This window comes from Serinus canaria, chromosome Z, assembly GCF_022539315.1.
Source record: "Serinus canaria isolate serCan28SL12 chromosome Z, serCan2020, whole genome shotgun sequence".
NCBI lineage: Eukaryota > Metazoa > Chordata > Aves > Passeriformes > Fringillidae > Serinus > Serinus canaria.
The window spans coordinates 69,287,125-69,304,459 of record NC_066343.1 but is presented as its reverse complement, the minus strand read 5'-3'; the positions used below and the strand labels follow the sequence as shown (position 1 = coordinate 69,304,459).

At 42.0% G+C, this 17,335-nt stretch overlaps 1 long non-coding RNA gene across 1 annotated transcript; it reads left to right on the top strand.

Annotated features, from left to right (window-relative positions):
• Positions 1 to 8,215: 8,215 nt before the first annotated feature.
• On the top strand, positions 8,216 to 12,911 carry LOC127061008 (uncharacterized). The gene is made up of 3 exons (XR_007780375.1): positions 8,216 to 8,301; positions 9,031 to 9,123; positions 12,801 to 12,911. It is a non-coding gene; the product is annotated as an uncharacterized LOC127061008 (long non-coding RNA).
• The last annotated feature ends 4,424 nt before the right edge of the window (positions 12,912 to 17,335 follow it).

The window sequence follows — 17,335 nt, the reverse complement described above, 5'->3', positions numbered from 1 at the left end:
CAAAAATCTCAGATCCCAGATTTTGGATCTCTTTCCCTTCTGCCAAATGGTGATTTTTATAACCAGAGATGACTCTGATTTAACTTTTCAGTATGTTCTACCCACCCTATTTTGTTGCCCATCAAGTAAGAAACATTAGTCATCACTCTGTCAACAACAGAAAAAAAATGGCTAAAATAGGGGTCTGATAAATATCAGCTGCTGTTATTCTTATTGCAAGTCAAGAGAATACAATTTCCACAAATTTGCTTAGACTTGTAAAGTCTCACGCTTAGAGATACAGCTAGGGTTTTCAAAGCCACATCAAAGCACAAGCCCTGTCACCGCCACAAGAGGAGAAACATTGCTCCACTCATCAGCACCTGCATTAGGCATACCCACTTCCTTCCCTTTGATGACATCAACGAGATCAAAATGGGTTCAGCTCTCAGAAAGCAGTGTTGTGGCTCAGTCATAGGTGTTTGGGCCAAAGACAATTTGTGGAGAGAAACACTCCACCTTCAGGCTGTGCAGTAAGGTCATCAACAAGCAGTTAAAAGTAATTTATTGTATCATCCTCTCTTCCAAGTTTTCTGCTTTCCACGATGTCACATGAGCAAAATCTTTTTCATTTAGTAGAAAGGCTTGCTGTGTGGCAATTGTCACATCCTTGGAAAAAAACAAAAAAATGGAAAACCTAGGGGACCGGAACCATTTTGGAAATCCATAAGAGAGGGAGAAAAGTTCTCAGGACATAGGTGAATTTTTGCCCATTGCAACTGTCAGGAAATAGAGCTTCTTGTTAAAAAGGAGGCTAAAAGAAATTCTGATATAATCTTACTGCCATGAGGCTGCTCAAGTGAATAAAGGGGAGAAGGAAGTATCTCCCACTTACAAGTGTTTCCAAACTGAACAAAAATAAATGTGTCCTATCATCCTTAAATAGAAAAATAGGATGGAAAATGGGGAAAAGAAAGGTCAGGTTTAATGCAAAATATTTCCTGTCTAATAAGACAGAACTTTGACATGTGCTTCTACAAATGCCATAGATCTCTGCACATTCAGGAGGCATCATTTCCACACTCTGATGTTTCTGTTGGTTTCAACTCCTAACCCAGGTCCCTGCAAACAACCCACACCATGAACAGCAGAGAGCTGAGCTAGCTGTGATGGCTGTCATGGGACACTAGAACTCTAAAAAGGATGGATTTGTGCAGCCTCAAACGATTGTGAGCATGAAAACAAATACATTATTTACTTTAATGTGTTAAAGCCAATTGCTTAAGTCATCACTAGTCACTCTGCAGCAAAAGAAAGGGAAATTGCACAGTTGAGCAATACAGAAAACTGACCACCAGGCTGACTATCCAAAGTGACAGGCAGAGAAACCACCTGGATGTTAATGTGATCAAGTCTCAGTAAAGAACTGTAGACAGAACACATTGTCAATGATTACAAGTGCCCAGCCATAAGTTGCTGTAAGTGCTAAAGGCAGCTGTACTTATCTAATAAGAGGTATTTTTCCATTTTGGCCATAAACTATTGGAACAATCTCACGACTTCCTATTGTCATGCTAGAAATAATTTTTTTTTGGTTTTGATATCATTTGTGAGATAAAAATAAACTCCGCAGTCAGCTGAAACTTCAGTCCCTCTCTGTGGAACATCTGCTGAAGTGTGAAGGAACATAGTGCAGAGGTTTCCTCTGAGCTTATTCTTTGATTTAGCACAAACAAATGCCTTTTAAAAAACATACTGTATTTGTTAAACAAATACTCTGAAAGAGAAGCTGCACATCTTGGGAGCTAAAACATAATATCCCAGTTCTGGTGAGACACCACCAGAGTGACCAAGCTGACTGTGCTGTCTGGTGACAAGCATGCAGGATAACAGTGGTTTGTTCAGATCATTTCCATTCTTCTCACTTCATGGCTGGGAACCTACCAGGGCCAATTAAGAACTGAAAAGCCTAAGAAAAAGTTAAAACTTCTATTAAAAACCAACAACAACAACAACAAATAAAAAGCTGTACAAATACAAATTGACATTTAAGAGGTTGTCAAGACTTGCTACACATGCCACAAATATAAGTCCAGTCCAAGTCAAAAAACTTCAATGTCACTAACTCACGGAGAAAGAAATGAAAGGCTCTCTGGAGCAAAGCTGCCATGGGTCTGATTATGCTGACAGAGGAAAATAAAGTACTTGTTCTAGAATATTATTCTAACTTTCCTGAGAGCTTCCTAGGAGACATTATGGCTAAACAGGTAATCAGACATGCCAAATCTATTTTTGCTAAATATAGGACACCTGTGATCAGAAAGTCTGACAGTGGGCTACAGTTTTGTAATTTACTGATGGGAATTAGATTTATTAAGCAGTAAAGAGGGCCCAAGCATCCATCCTGTGGTTTAATGAAGTTGTCTCCTTAGAACCATCAAATCATATAATTGTTTATATTGAAAAAAAAACTTTTTAAGAACATGGAGTCCAATCATCAACCCAGTATTGCCATGTCCATCACAAAACCATGTCCCTGAGAGCCCCATCTACATGCCTTTTAGATGGCTACAGGTATGATGACTCAATCACATCCCTGGGCAGCCTGTTCCAAATCTGGACTACCCTTCCCATAAATAATTTTTTTCTGATATCCAATCTGTACCTCTCCTGACACAACTTGAGGCCATTTCCTCTTGTGTTGCTGCTGTGACTTGGCAGAAGAGACTAAACACTTATTTTCAGATATTTTCAGAGAGCAATAAGGTCTCCTTTTCTCCACATGAAACAAACCAAATCTTTTCAGCTGCTCCACATCAGATTTATGCTCCAGATCCTTCCCCTCCATTGCCCTTTGCTGGACACTCTCTAGCACACCAATATCTTTATTTTTGTGAGGAGCCAGTCTTTTAAGCAGGGCAGTCTATCCTCCAGAAGTCCAAGGTGTCAGTGTTGTGCTTACTTCTCTAAGAATCAAAAACTCTATTATTCCATGATTACTATGTCCAGGGCAGACTCTGACCATCACATCACTGACCAGCTGTGGCTGCCTGACCAACTCAGTGGCCTTCTATGATGTGTGGCTACATCAGTGGACAAGGGAAGGGATATAGATATCATTCATCTGGACTTCTGTAAAGACTTTGACGTGGAGGCCCTCAACATCCTTCTCTCCAAATTGAGATGGATTCAGCAAGTGAACTGCTAAATGGATAAAGAAATGGTTTAATGGCTGTCTCATTGCACCAAGATGAGCTCAAATCTTTGGCCCAATCCCAAAGATTTAACATCACAGGTGTAAGTGAAACCCACAGAAACTGGAGTGCCCTGTTCGGGGGGTCACAGGTGCTTCAGGGGGGATAGACAGGGCAGGAGAGCTGGAGGGGTGGCACTGTGTGTAATGGAAGGGCTGGAATGTGTGGAACTCACAACTGGCAGTGACACAGCTGAGAGCTCTGGGTACAAGTCCGAAGACAAACGGATAATGCAGATGCCATCGTGGGAGTCTGCTACAGACCAGCCACGATGATGTCCGTGGGATCCTTGGGACATTGAACAGGACCAGGTGCAAGGTGTCCCTCTGCTCTTCTCTGGTGAGATCCCACCTGGAGAACTGCCTCCAGCTCTGAGCAAGCTGGGCTGCTGGCAGGTGTCCCTGCTCATGGCAGGAGAGTTGGAACTGAGGAGGTTTTAAGGTCCCTTCCAACCCAGTTCATTTATTTACCTTATTTTAAAGATCACTTTATTACCAACCAGCCCTAGTTGTTACCTGCCTTGGCCTTCCCCTTGATCCTTACCCATAAATCATCAACTATCATATTAAGCTCTAGACAACCAAAACACTCCCTAACATACATGGCTACCTCACCACCTCTCCTTCCTTGCCTTCTGATAAGGTTAAACCATCTGTTTCAGCACACCAGGGTTCAAGAAGCCAAACCATGTTTCTTCCTGTTTATCCCCTCATTATTCCCTGCAGCTGGAAGGCTAGAGGAGAGCACTGCTTGTGCTCCTGAGCCCTCAGCCACTCCTCTCAAGACCCTGAAGTCTCTCCTGCTGCTGGCTGTTGGACCTCTTGTTGTAACTTCGTGAGTGCCCACCTGGGAAATCAATACTGAATAATGATCCCAGGGCCCTACCAGAGAAGGTCCTTCCTTTCATGTTGGTAACCAAGGGCAGCAGCAATGCTCCCTAAGGAATGGGGCTGGTCTGCAATCACAGACAAATCTGCTGGGCTGGGCAGGAATTTGTCCCCCTTGCCCTCTGTCCCTTCAGTCCCTTCAGTCCCTTCAGTCCATGTGTTCAGTCAGGTGGGGAGAGGACAGGGGCATGTGCCCTGTCTGTCTGTCAGACCTGTCTCAGAGAAGTCAGGGTGCAATGCCATCCTGTCATGGTTTGACCCTGGAACAATGCCAGTGCCCCCCATGAAAATACTTCCTCCCTGCTGTCTGCTGTGAGATGTGATCAGACATGGAGCAAAGCAGGCTCCAGCGTAGGAATAAAAGGAACAAAAACTTTATTAACCTACCACTATAAAAGAAACACACAGAACTCAGGATGAAAACTTGAAAATTCCTCTTCCTCCCCCCACCAAATTTCCAACACATCGCATTAAGACAAAACCTTGGATTTTCAATTCAGTTACCACCCCTCAAATTACTAACTCTTCACCACCCTTCAGATAATCAATTCTCAGTTCCTCAAGAAGAGAGAAGTCCCTCTTGTACCATGGGCTTCCCCAGGAAACACAGTTGAAACCTTTTGTGTTTCCATGTCACACATGGCACCGCCCAGAGAACTTTTGCCATTGTGACATCTTCCTTCCATGCCCAGTGCTCTCACCAGTGCACATGGACCAGAGCTGCTTCTAGGGATTTCCTTTTAAGGGTGCTTTGCCCAGTTCCAAAAACAGCACAGTCTCTCACTTTTGGGACACCTGTCCCCCCCAAAGTTCACCCCCTGGGGCCAAGGGGTCTCAAGAACAGAGATCTTCTTCTTCTTCTCCTTCACTGAAGATTGAGGGCACTACCACGACCCTCATCACCCTTCATCTCTGTTCATGCCACTCCTTCACATCACATCACTGCACTCTCTTCGCTCCAAGCCTTTGCCTCCCCCTAAATGCAGTCTCTGTGTCACAGGAAAAATGGTTCTGTCCATGGCTATACAAGAAAAGTCCAGCCAAAGGCCACTCCATCATCTCCTCCCACCTAGGATTCTTCTCAACTTCTCTCGTGGCCCATTTCCTCTTATCTCATCTCTATCTCTCTTCTGAGTCAACTCCAGGAGGAATCAGCATTTGTAAGGTTTCCAGCAACCAAGAAAAGGGTTAAAAGTCTCAGGCTCTGCCTGTCCAGAACTCCCAAGGCTGCCCTGCCGGGCACCTTCTCACAACATTCCCCACCCCCCCCCCCCCCCCACCGTCTCCTTCATTCCGGCCGTGCTATCAAATTTCAAGGCGGCACAGGCACAGACACAGATACCAGCTCTCTCTCCCTCGGTGGGGGGTGGGATGGGCTGTCCAAAGCCTCTCAGGGCTCCTCCACCCTTCCATCCTGCAGGGGCCTTCACCTCCCTTCTCTGTCCCAGGCCTGGCCTACCGGCCTACCTCCTCTGGCTGCATGGCCTCCCCTCCTCAGTCCAGCTCAGAGCCGGGCAGGGCAGGTCTGTTCTCTTTCACGAACTGGAACCAAGAGAGAGCTTCCCCCTGCGAACTCTCAGCTTGTGTTCTCAGAGGCATATCCATGTCCTCAGTGTCCAAACCAGGTGCCAATATTCACATCTCAGCACTTATTGGTTTTACACCATCCCAAAAAACTGACTTCCTCCCAAACCACGACGCATCCTGTCTCACATTCCCTAACACTTCTCAAACTACTCCTCTCCTCCTGAGAGCTTTTGTCACTAGACAGAGGAGCCCTGTGCCTGGGTGACCTCCACTGGCATCAGAGCAGGGCCCACCCTGCAGCTGGGTGTTCTGTCCCAGAGCCCTGCCGGGGTGGCTGCCTCAGTCACAGCGGGTGTGGAGCTCACAGAGGTCCTGCCTCTCTGCCCTGTGGGCACCATTGCTCCCTGACAGAGCTGACAGGGCTTCAGCACCCTTCTTGCGTGCATTTCGGCAGGAACTGTCGGCCAAACTGCCAGGCTGTGCCCTGATGGCTTTGTCCTGTCCTGTTTTCCCACCTTGCTGCTGTCCCTCCTAGTTGGCAGCACTCCTTAAAGCCTTATTTCATAGGTTCAGAGGCTTGGCCACCATTGCCACTGGTCCCACCTGGCTTCTGTGATCTGAAGCCTCCTGATCTGTGGGCTTCCAGCAGCTCTCCCATCTCCACCTGTGAGGTCCTCAGGATGAGGTGAGAGATGAGAATTTGACTCCATGTTCTCAGAAGGCTGATTTATTATTTTACGATATTATATTAAATGCTATACTAAAACTATACTGAAGAAAGAGAAAGGAGACATCAGAAGGCTAGACAAGAATGATAATGAAAGCTTGTGACTGACTGCTCAGGGTCCGACACAGCTGGGTGTGATTGGCCATTATTAAAAACAGTTCAATTGTTTGGATAAACAATCTCCAGACCACATTCCAGAGGAGCAAAACATGGAGAAGCTGAGGCATCTCATCTTCCCAGGAGAAGAAATCCTGGCCAAGGGATTTTTCAGAAAATATCACAGCGACACTCCTGAGCTTCCCTCGGGTCAGGAAAGTCTGCTGTGCACTGCGACAGAGCCTTCTGCTGCCAGTCCTGCCAGGGCCAGAGCTGCTCACCTCAGCAACCTCAGGAAGACCAAGCAGAAGACATGTGCTGACAGAGGGGACAGAGGCAAAATTAAAGGGACATTTTTTGCCAAAGAAATAATCATACAAGCACCAAACAGAAAAGCAAGAAAACCCCAAAATATAGCTGTCCCAGGAAAGCTGGATCTGGTTCTTCAGAGCAGCAAAGGTATATTTTAAAGGAGTCAGTCCCAGCAAAAATATCATGAGTGAACAGATTCTAAGTACTGATGAAAGTCCCAATACCACTGATATCTCAGGAGAAACTCAGTAATTTAAGAAACTAGAAAGGTATAATATAATTTTAAATTGTTAATGAAGTAAATATGATGGTTAAAGATATTTGTGATAGGATGTAATTTGCCTACATTTATAAAGTTGGTTTTGTTTAGCTTTTTCTTTTCCTTTTGCCTAGGACAGTAGAGCAAAACAAATGTTGGGAATTGCACCTTTCAGTGGAAAATGCAGGCATTACTATATTCCACCTTAGACACTTAAAATCAGGATAAAAATCTCAGTGAGAAAAACAAGATCCACTTTTGCCTGATGGAGAAAAACAGACACCTTCATAGGATGCTTTTCCACACTTCAGACCAGGAATCCAAACTGGGAAAAGTTTTTTCCCTCTCTCTCTATCTTTGTCCCACCGTGGGCTGCACAGGGAACACAGATGGGAAGTCAGGCTTAAGTGTCTTACTGCGTGACATTTAGAATCAAGGGCACTGATTCCTGTCCCCAGCCTCAAGGATGATGCTTGACTAACAGTATCCCTAGGAGACAGCTGTTTTCCATGACCTTTTCAGTGACCTTAGGCCAGGCCTTCAATAAGAAAGCCTTTTATCACTTCACCAAGGACTCCTACATGCTACAGGAATCTGCTCTATCTCCCTTTTGCGACACTGGATCGATTTCCCTGAGTCTCTACTACAGCTACTTTCAAGGTCCCAAGTTAATTTTCGTGGTATTTTTATTTCCACACCCCTTTGAGTCCTCCTTTGCAGCAAACCAAAACCCAGGGAACAAACCCAGGGACAGGACATCTGCATTTCCCTTGGGCTTCATCTGTTCCCTCATGCATGGGGCTATTGGCTACAACTCTGTGCATATAAGATCAGGTTGCTTTGCATAGTGTCTAGCTCAGCATTAACACTCAGGTCTGCAGCTTTTTCCGTGTCCTCCGAAATGCTAACACCAGGGCACTCTCGAAAGGCAACTGGGTGGCTGCTGGGGCTGGAAGTAATGCCTGGGCTTCTGCATCCCATTTTGAATCAGGCCCATGGTAGATAGCAAACAAGCATTGCTACCATCTGATGGTTGCTTGGGGAAGTGAGTTTAGATGCTGCAAATGTTCGTCTCGGATAAAAAAACACCACTCCCCGTTGCATTCAGGAGCACTGTGCTGGCAGCTTCCTGGCTTGCAACAGGAAAGATTCGCAGACTTATGTTTTATTTCTAGCTCCTCTCACATGACTCTGAGGAAAACAGGCAGCGTAGACAAGTAGAACTGATGACTGAAGTCATTTATATAATTAAATACTCATGTGAGTAGTATAGAGGTGTATTTTTAACTTAGTCAGATATTTTGCTCCTAGGGAGTTTAGAAAAACATTATATTAAAAAGTTGTTTTTTAGCAAAGGGAAACGTTCATTATTGGCATAATGCATCTTAATTGGGTGGGGGGAGGAGGAAAACTCTAAAAGGGTCTTTTTGTTTCTTTTAAAAAGCTTTATTTAAAAAATTGACTTCCTTTTTAATGTGTGGATAGACCAAGGGATTCCTTTACAGGTCTTCATTGTTTTGATGGTGTATCCTATGTACTGGGAAATTGAGGCACTGAGATATTAAAGTTCAAAATCACAGATTCTCTGTGAAAATGGTCAGTACCTGACCTTACAGTGTGGTTCACTTTACACTCCCTTTTGCATGTTCAAAATCCAGCTGTAGTGAATTCATTTGTCACAGAAGAGTCAGCATTTTCTTCAATTAGGATAATTGTCCTTTCTTGCATATATTGTGTGACCACAATGGTTTCTGCCCACAGCAGAGCATCCATCCTCAGATCCTTCTTCCCTTCTTGTCCCACACCCTAATTATTTTTAATTGAATCAACTGTCCAGTCCATTTTTGTTTTCCCTCCTTTCCTCCTCAGCAGTACCTAATTCCAATTTTTTTTTCACTCCTTCTTCTCTGTTTTTCCTGCCATATAAATTTCTTGTCCTGTGCTGTTTCCAACATTCTCAAGCCAGGTTTCTCTTTCTCATGTGTGCAGCAAGCAATTTCTTCATCTCCTCCAAACAAGACTCACTCGAGGAGAGGAGAAAGGATGTATACCAGGAAGGCACAGGAGAGTCATTGCATTCAGGTACTGAAATGCTGAGCTTCACAGCCCACCACCCAAACCACAATTGGAACTGAAATTGAATTTAGCAGCTGAAATTTAAGATGTCTCAAAGAACTCAAGGAGCTTGTCAATTTTCGAGGCCTGTGCATCGAATAAATCCTGGTCACAGCAAGTGACCCACTGAGATCTTGAATCTTTACTACAGCTTATCAGAGCTTTAGAGCTTAATTAACAAAATAGTACCAGAAACCTCTAGATAAGATAAACAATATATTTTTCTCTAGTCTTGTAATCTAAAAAAAAAAAAAAAAGCTAATTATTTTGGACTTTTTGAAGGTTGGATTGCCTTAAATTTTTTTGTTTTGTTTTTGTTTGGGGTTTTTAGGGGAGGCGGGGGAACACGAGTTTGCTAGTTGGTTTTCATTGTTGTTTGTTTTTCTTGGTTGGTGTTTTTTTTTTTTTATTTGGGGTGGGTTTTTTTGTTTGTTGGGTTTTGGTTTTGGTTTTTTTTTTCTTGGGGGGGGGGTGGATTTTTTTTGGTTTTGGTTTTGTTTTTTGTTCTCCCTAAGAATACAAGCCAGTACCCAAGATGTCAGAGATGTAAGGAACTGAATTTAGGGCCAAATAATGGGTAGTGTCATCAACCTTAAGAAGAAACAGGAAAACCAGAGCTGCTTATCAGAGAGAAAATGGCCTATTTTATCGAGGTGACAAGACCCAACAACATCTCATGAATCCATTATCTGAACTATTATCTGCTTTACAAAATGCCAAACTCTCCACTTAAGGAATAATTACAGTTGCAAATTGCCATCGTTTGCATAGTTTACAAATTAGACAGTTTAAAAATCCTACCTTTTGAAAGCACTGAAGCTTCTACATTGCCCTCAAAATAGACAAATGCACAAGTCATGTAAATTATCAAGAAACTGACATTTAAAGTGGTGCTACACTAAGAAACCAATTTTTGTATTTATTTCTCATCCTGATTTCGGTACCCTGCAAAACAAGAAATGCCTACAGTATAAATTCTTTGTAAAATTAATATGTATGGGAAATCTCATTTGAGGTAAACTGGCATGTATTTTTTATACATATTATGATTTGTTCCTGGAGCAAATGCATTTGTTATGAGTTAATCAGTAAAAGGCTTTTGTGTACCTAGATCTTTGTGCTTTATCTGAAGAGTGTCAGTTCTTCAGAGCTTGTTACAGAGCAGTTGTTCTTTCCATAATGGTGCTTATGCATCTTATCATATTTTTAGTACCATTATGCACTTTTAAATTCTTTTCTCCTTATGAGGTCTGGAAATCTCCTTCTCCATCTCCAAGTGAGAAAAAAACTTAGGCAAGAGAAAGCTTAATGATTTACCCACAGTCATACAGGTAGCAATAAGACAGCTGAATGGGTTTTCTGTGTAAAGTGCAATGAGGATAATATTTGCTCTCACTCCACAAGGCCTAGAAATAAATTACTTGCCCACTGGCAGGGCTCAGCATTTTTCAGGGGTGTCCTCACTTACTGGCTGGCATTGCTTGGAGTCTTAGATGGGAAAACTGCAGTCACTGTGGTGAAACCTACAGTTCTTACACAGACTGAAGCACAGCCCCTGAAATCCTTGCACCTGGTAGTACCTGAGCTACAGTGTCATAACCCCTTCTCTAAACTACTGTCAGAGGGCAAAGGCTGAGTTGCAGAGTTACAGACAAACAAGGCCAAATAGACAATAATTTCTGTTTACATTGATGTGTGAGACAGGAATTAACACCGTCAACAAAAAATCCTAATGCAAAAAGAAAAGAAAGGAATATTATGAACGCAAAAATGGTGACACGTGATTGAGTTATACCTGTCCTCCGAAAGAAAAGTTGAAGGAATGGGGGTGGTTTGTCCAAAAATGTGGGAGGCAAAGTAATGGTTCTTCAGTTCAAGAGCTGCCAAGGCAAGTGTGGTGAATTATTTTTCAGAGGCATAATTAACAGGAAAAGAAGGCATAGACTCAGATTACAGCAAAGCTTTTAAGTAGACACCAGTAGTATGTTCTCCTGACGTGGAGCAATTAAGTAGGTGAGTAAACTGTTTGGGAATCTTATTGCACCTCCATTTTTTGGAGTACTTCAAAACATATTGGAAACCTGTCAGACCTCAAACAGGCAGAAAATCAGCTTTAGAGGACAAAGGAATAGATGATTTCATGATTCTACATCCTAACCCTGAGTTTTCTTCTGTGTCTTACTAACCAGAGTTGACTTTTGTTTCTTCTTAAACAGAAACTCTCTGTAACATACAGAACCAGGAGACAAGCATATGATCTAGTAAACTGAAGACCTAATTTGGAAAATATTCATGAGATTTCAAGGCTAGGATATTTGAGGCAAAAATAGAACCATTCTCTTCAATGATTTATAAAATTGCTTTAGAGAGACAGGGTAGAACATGCACAGTGATGTAGTGAGTGAAAACAAAAGTAATTGTTAACGTGTTGCATTTTGAAGAGTAGTGGCACCATTTGCCCTCCTGAATTCTGTATCAGTACTTCCATGAGCTCTTCTGATCTGTGCAGATGTGACTTTGGTAGGCCTGGGAAAGACATGACCTCGGTTCTTCCCTTGACCTAGAAATGTCAGGGTTAATCTGTTCTTCCAATTTATATCTAGGTTGCCTGCCCTCCTTCCCTGGGAGTGTTTCAAGACAAACACTAAGCAAGCGTTCAAAACTCTAAGCTGTCTTATCCTCTATTTGACAAACTCATGAGTTTTTTATAAATTTAAGTCTTCCTTTGATTTTGGCCTGCTGCACTCAGCCCCTCAAATTAGGGGTTACTATTCAATGAGACTAAAACAGCCTCATTGGACATATGTCTCCAGCAGCACAGCACAAACAAAATGGTAGCACTCTTCTACTGGCTTAGTATTAGAAATAAAGTTGCCTGGGCAATTTTCCTTGTAAGATAATTATGAGCTACCAGGTAATACAATTAGATGATGCCTCATTCTACCTAAACCAGTTAAAAAAGCTTGTTTTGTTTTGTTTTGTTATTTTACCTTATACTACTGGTAAAAGCTTTCGCCTAAGTGGCTTCCCTGTCATCTGTATTGCAATTTGGTATCATCCCAAGTGAGAGCACAGGTCTCACAGAAGTCATAACACGGTGTTTTGAAAACAGTTGGAACCATCTGAATATTCAGATAACTGGTAGTTAAATTTCCTGGTAGTTAAATGAAAGGGGGGACCTCTGAGAAGTCTGAAGTTCTGCTAAGAGGCCTTCAGCTTTTTGAAAAAATATAAGACCAACAGTAATATGTGTGAACACCTCTATCATAGCTCCCAGCAGCCTTACAAATAGCCATAAAATCCCTATTTCAAGTCTGGGATTGAAACAGGTCTTCTGTCAAATATTGTTTCCACTGGTTTGAAAAGCAAGTCTGGAAGAACATGACTTCTGCTGCTTCTGTCCCCCAGCATTTCACGTATTTTTTTGTTGAGCCTATTTCCTCTACAAAAATCTATAACTTTCAGAGAATCAGAATAGGCCATAAATGCATGCATTTGAATTTTTCATATAATGCTTGGTAAGGGCTAGAAAGGAATGGATTATTGGGGGATGTTTAGTTGCTTTGTAGCACATGTTAAATCTTAGTGCCATTTGGGATGCTGCGACACTCAGCCTCACACCTTTGCCTTATTTTTCTTCACAGGTGACTTAGCTGAATTGCTCCTTTAACCTTCCTTGTATTCACCTGAATTTTCCCCCTTGCCCTACATGAGTCCTGCAGTGGAATCTAGAACCTCAGATGGATCAACAACTTTGGAAAACCTTTTCTTTTTCTCCCCCACTGCTCTCAGACATCTTTGGCCAAGAGTTCTCCACCACTGAGTTCCATCTCATCTCACTCTACAGCCTTGTAACTGACAAGATCAAACATTATTTATTCATTTCACTGTTGGGGTGGGGTTCAGCCAAGAGAAGAACTTCACTGAGCTGTGTGAACGATGTAGGAGAGTTTCTGTTGCTGAAAAATTTATAGTTGAAAGAAACAAATAGTGAGGGAAACAGTATTTTTGTCATATTTTTTCTGAGGTTGAGTGGGAACATCAAACTATTGCCTTCTGTTCACACAAGAAATCTCTGATGTTTTAAAATACTCTGCTTCCCTGCCCAGACTACAAAATCACCTTCCATTTCATCAAGGTTTTGTATTATGCAAATGTGAGAAGACACTCATATTTTAGATGTTCCAATTCATTCCCAACCTTCATCTTTAAACAGATTTATTTGTTGGGTGGTTTGGTGGGTTTTTTGTGTGTTTTTTTTTTTTCTTTCCACCTTCCAAAATTGTTTGCTTTGATTTCATGCTGTAAAAAATAAAACCTGTGATCACCTTCATGTAAAATTTTGTCTGTGCTCCTAATTTGTCAGTTTTCTCTGTGCTTTGGCCACTAGAGGGTAGCACAAACAGCCTCCTGGAGCGAAGGTCCAAGGACCCCCAGGAGGACCACGGGGGCCGGGAGAGGTGGAGCAGGGTGGTGAAACAGGAGCGAGGGGCTGTGGGCAGAACTTCCTTGCCTCTGCTGAACTCAGCAGTGAAGCCACCCCTGAACCCAGGTGGGTCTAGACATGGATCAATCCTGTTAACCAAGCCTAGGCATGGTTTTTGGGAGATAGAGAAGGGTATTCATACATATATATTAATGATTTTCAGCAGAGGTTGGTTTTGTTTAAATGACGATTGTTTGTGTTTAACCCTTTGTGCAACATTCATTTGGATCTGATTGAGAGTGCCCAGGACTTTAATTGTAATGTTTACAGGGACAAACTGGATAAACTCAATGATGGTAGAATTAATGAGTGTGATATTGAAAAAAAAAAAAAAAATAACCAAAACATATGAAAGCAGTGAGAGTAGTGACAGTGTGCCTCTGTAAATTCAAATGTACAGTAGCCTGAATTCTCTGAATTGTTTAGAAATTTTGCTCCTGCTAATAACCCTTTGGCTTATAAATCACATCACTGCCTCCTGAATTTGCCTTGAGAAATTTGTTATATGTCAATCCAAATGATGAAAGGTTTACTAGCCTATACACCCCGAGCCTGAAGCATAGCCCAAGACTGAGAAGAAAGACAGGAGACAGAAGCTCTGGAGATAGAGTAGATTTCCTGTGTAGATACTAAGGAACAGGTCAGACCTGGTGTAAAAATGTTCTCCCTTCTACTGAAAATGAAAAGCAATAAAATACAATATCTAAGCTGGGATTCTGTCCACCTTGGCTGTCCAGATCAGAAAAGAGGGTGAAGAAGCCAAGTCAAAGAGAGTGAAAACATAGCTGTTTTGTATACTCACCTCCAGATATCCTGTAAACTTTAACTGCCGCACAGAAGTGAAAAAACAGCATCAAAAAACTTTGGGAATTATCCTACAGAACAAACCAGGATGCAACAGCTGAGAAAGGCCTATTATAAAGCAATATTCATAAAGTGTCTAGAGTAGGCCAAGGAACTGCAAAGAAAAAAAAAAAAAGGTAAGAACAGACGGAAAAATTATATAACAGGTTGTAGATCATCAGTGGTTTTTTTTCCTTCTCAGCAGCAATGAATCTGGTAGTAAAATCAGCAGAAAAGCAGTGTACGGGTCCACTGATGGCAGGAATAAAGCAGACCCAGGGGAAAGCCTAAATGGACAATAATTGCAGGTTATTATATACTGTGCTGCAGTACGGTGAAAAGCTGGTCAGCTATTAGCAAGTTTGGAAGGAATAATCAAGAGAACAGAGAAGAGTTTATAATCTTTCACACTCAGCGAATCAGAGGCAAGTCTCCAAAGCTGAGAAATGGGAAAATAAACCAGTGATGTGAAGCACCAGGGTTGTATCTGCACTGCTGAGTGGAAGGAATTTTTCTGAGGAAGGAATTTGTCTAAATATGACTTTTTAAACCATTGTGGCTTGCAAAGCTCTGTTTAGCTGGGGTTCCTGGGCTGCGTGCAGAGGTGTTCTTGCCTAATGGGCACAGCACCTCAGGAAAGTAATAAATTTAGTAATTTATTAAGGCTTTAGGCTTTTATTTACCTATGTTAAACACTTTGAGCAAAATTCAGGTTTTTCAACATGGACATCCACTGTCACAGAAGGAGCAGTGGGACATTCCACTCTATCCTGGGAGTCCTGTGTCATGTCTATCTGCCCCAAGCACATGTCTTAGCTTTTGTAGGGCATTTGGGAGATCACTGGGTACCTGTGTTAAGACACATGCATCCCACCCCCAGCTACTTGGCATTGTGAATCCAATGTAAAATTATAACCAACTCCTAACCATGTGCAGATGTCCATCCTTCTGCCTCCAATTTATACATCCTTGAATAACCAAACTTCTTGGTTTCCTCAGACGAGTGTCACAGCTAAGTGGGATGAGTCTGGACCTGTGTGCTTCCCAGTCCTCAATGTATTTATCCTACCAACGTTCCTGTGAAGGAAAGAGATGCTATAATTCCTCCCTGACATATGGGCAACAGAAACAGTCACGCAGAGAGTTTGTGCTCAAGAAGGAAATTGAGTCTCCGTCTCCTCGATTGTAGCTGTTGAATTGTTCCCTCTTATGTTGTTAAAACTGATTGCCTGCACAACAGACAAAGGTTTAGAAAACAATATTACTACTAATTAGATTCTGCTGCATTCATTTAGTTTAACACTGTAGATTATTTGTATCTCTTTTTTTAATGCATCTTTGCCAAGTCCGTTTTTATTTGACATATCTCGATTACATTATGGCATTAGGAAAAAAGGAAGACAAGATCCCAACTTTTCTGCTGATTATTTCAACTCCCACTACACAGCAGATGACTGAGAAATCCTAAAGATGAGTCAGAGGGTGAAATAGAAAGTGTGGAGAGATTGTTTTAAATTAATGGGTGTGCTGAAAAAATATCTGGAAAAAAAAAATGCAAAAGAAAATAATAGGATATTAACATTTCTAGATAAGTTGTCTTTAAAGGCTTTCTATGTCAATAAAAGTATCAGTGTATTGCCATGTAAAAGAGAAAAAAATGTGTTGGAAACATAATTCTAATTAATTTTAGAAAAAGATTGAAGAAACAATTAAATCACTTAAGTGTAATGCAGTGTAAGGTATCACAACTCATTTTTAACTATGCTATTGCCTGTAATGCAAGCTTAAAATAATATTTAGCTGGGGATCCGAAAAGGAAACCCAAGTGGCTCAGGAAATGGAAAGAGTCACTGTAAGACATTTTCCTTTTCCACTTCATGCCAATTACCAACTAAGGCTCTGCTGAGGTCGTGAAGGATATTCTGATCTTGCAGATGCCTTCTTTCAAATGAGATATTAAATCAAGTCCTGGCTACTGACAGTTACTGATAGTAAGGTCTCAGAGCCTGTCCTACCCAAAGTCCAAGGAATATTCACAGTTACTCTCCATATACTGATCCTTCATTATCAGTCAAGGAGGAGTTTTTCTTTGGATCACAGATCTAAAACTCTGTCTGGTTGCTCTCTGCTGTTAAACTATCTCTGTCCTCTTGGGACCCCAGTTTTACACCTCATCTGTGAAGGTCATTGCTCTGCACTTCCGGGCTATTGGTTCAACACAGAGAACCACGGAGGAGATTTTCCAAGGGATCTGACTGGTGAAAAGTCGGGCTTTATATGCAAAATTCAAACATTTTGGAACATGCATTTTAGACAATCAGAAGTAACAGTTGTAAAAAATTTTAGCCCAGACTCAGATACACATAACAGTGGATGAGAACTACTGTTATTAATGGGAAACAGGGACACATTGTGTAGGTTGCCAAAATGTTCTTTACCAGGAGAGTGCTTTCCATCAGTCTACCGCAGACTCTTCCAACCTGGAAGAGTCTGCAGGAGACAAGAAAGTGGCCAACCAAAGAAATGTACTGCTGCCAGCTCTGGGAGAAGTGGAGGATTTTGTTGGCTATGTAGTGTGATGTTATGAAGCAGAATCTTGGAGATCTTACTCCCAGATTATTGCTTACAGTATGGGAGGAATCATCTAGACTACCTGGCCTCTGAGGAGAATCGCTGTCCTGAGCTATTTTGCATGGATGTTGGTTCCAGGTCTTCTTTCAGAGCTGCCTTGTCACATGCTGTAAGTTTTTTGAATTATCCACTCCAAACAGGACAGGAGCACCTTTGCCTTTGCCTTCCACTGCATTCAAAGGAGTTTTGCTTGTGTGTGGGCTGATAAAATAAGCTGAT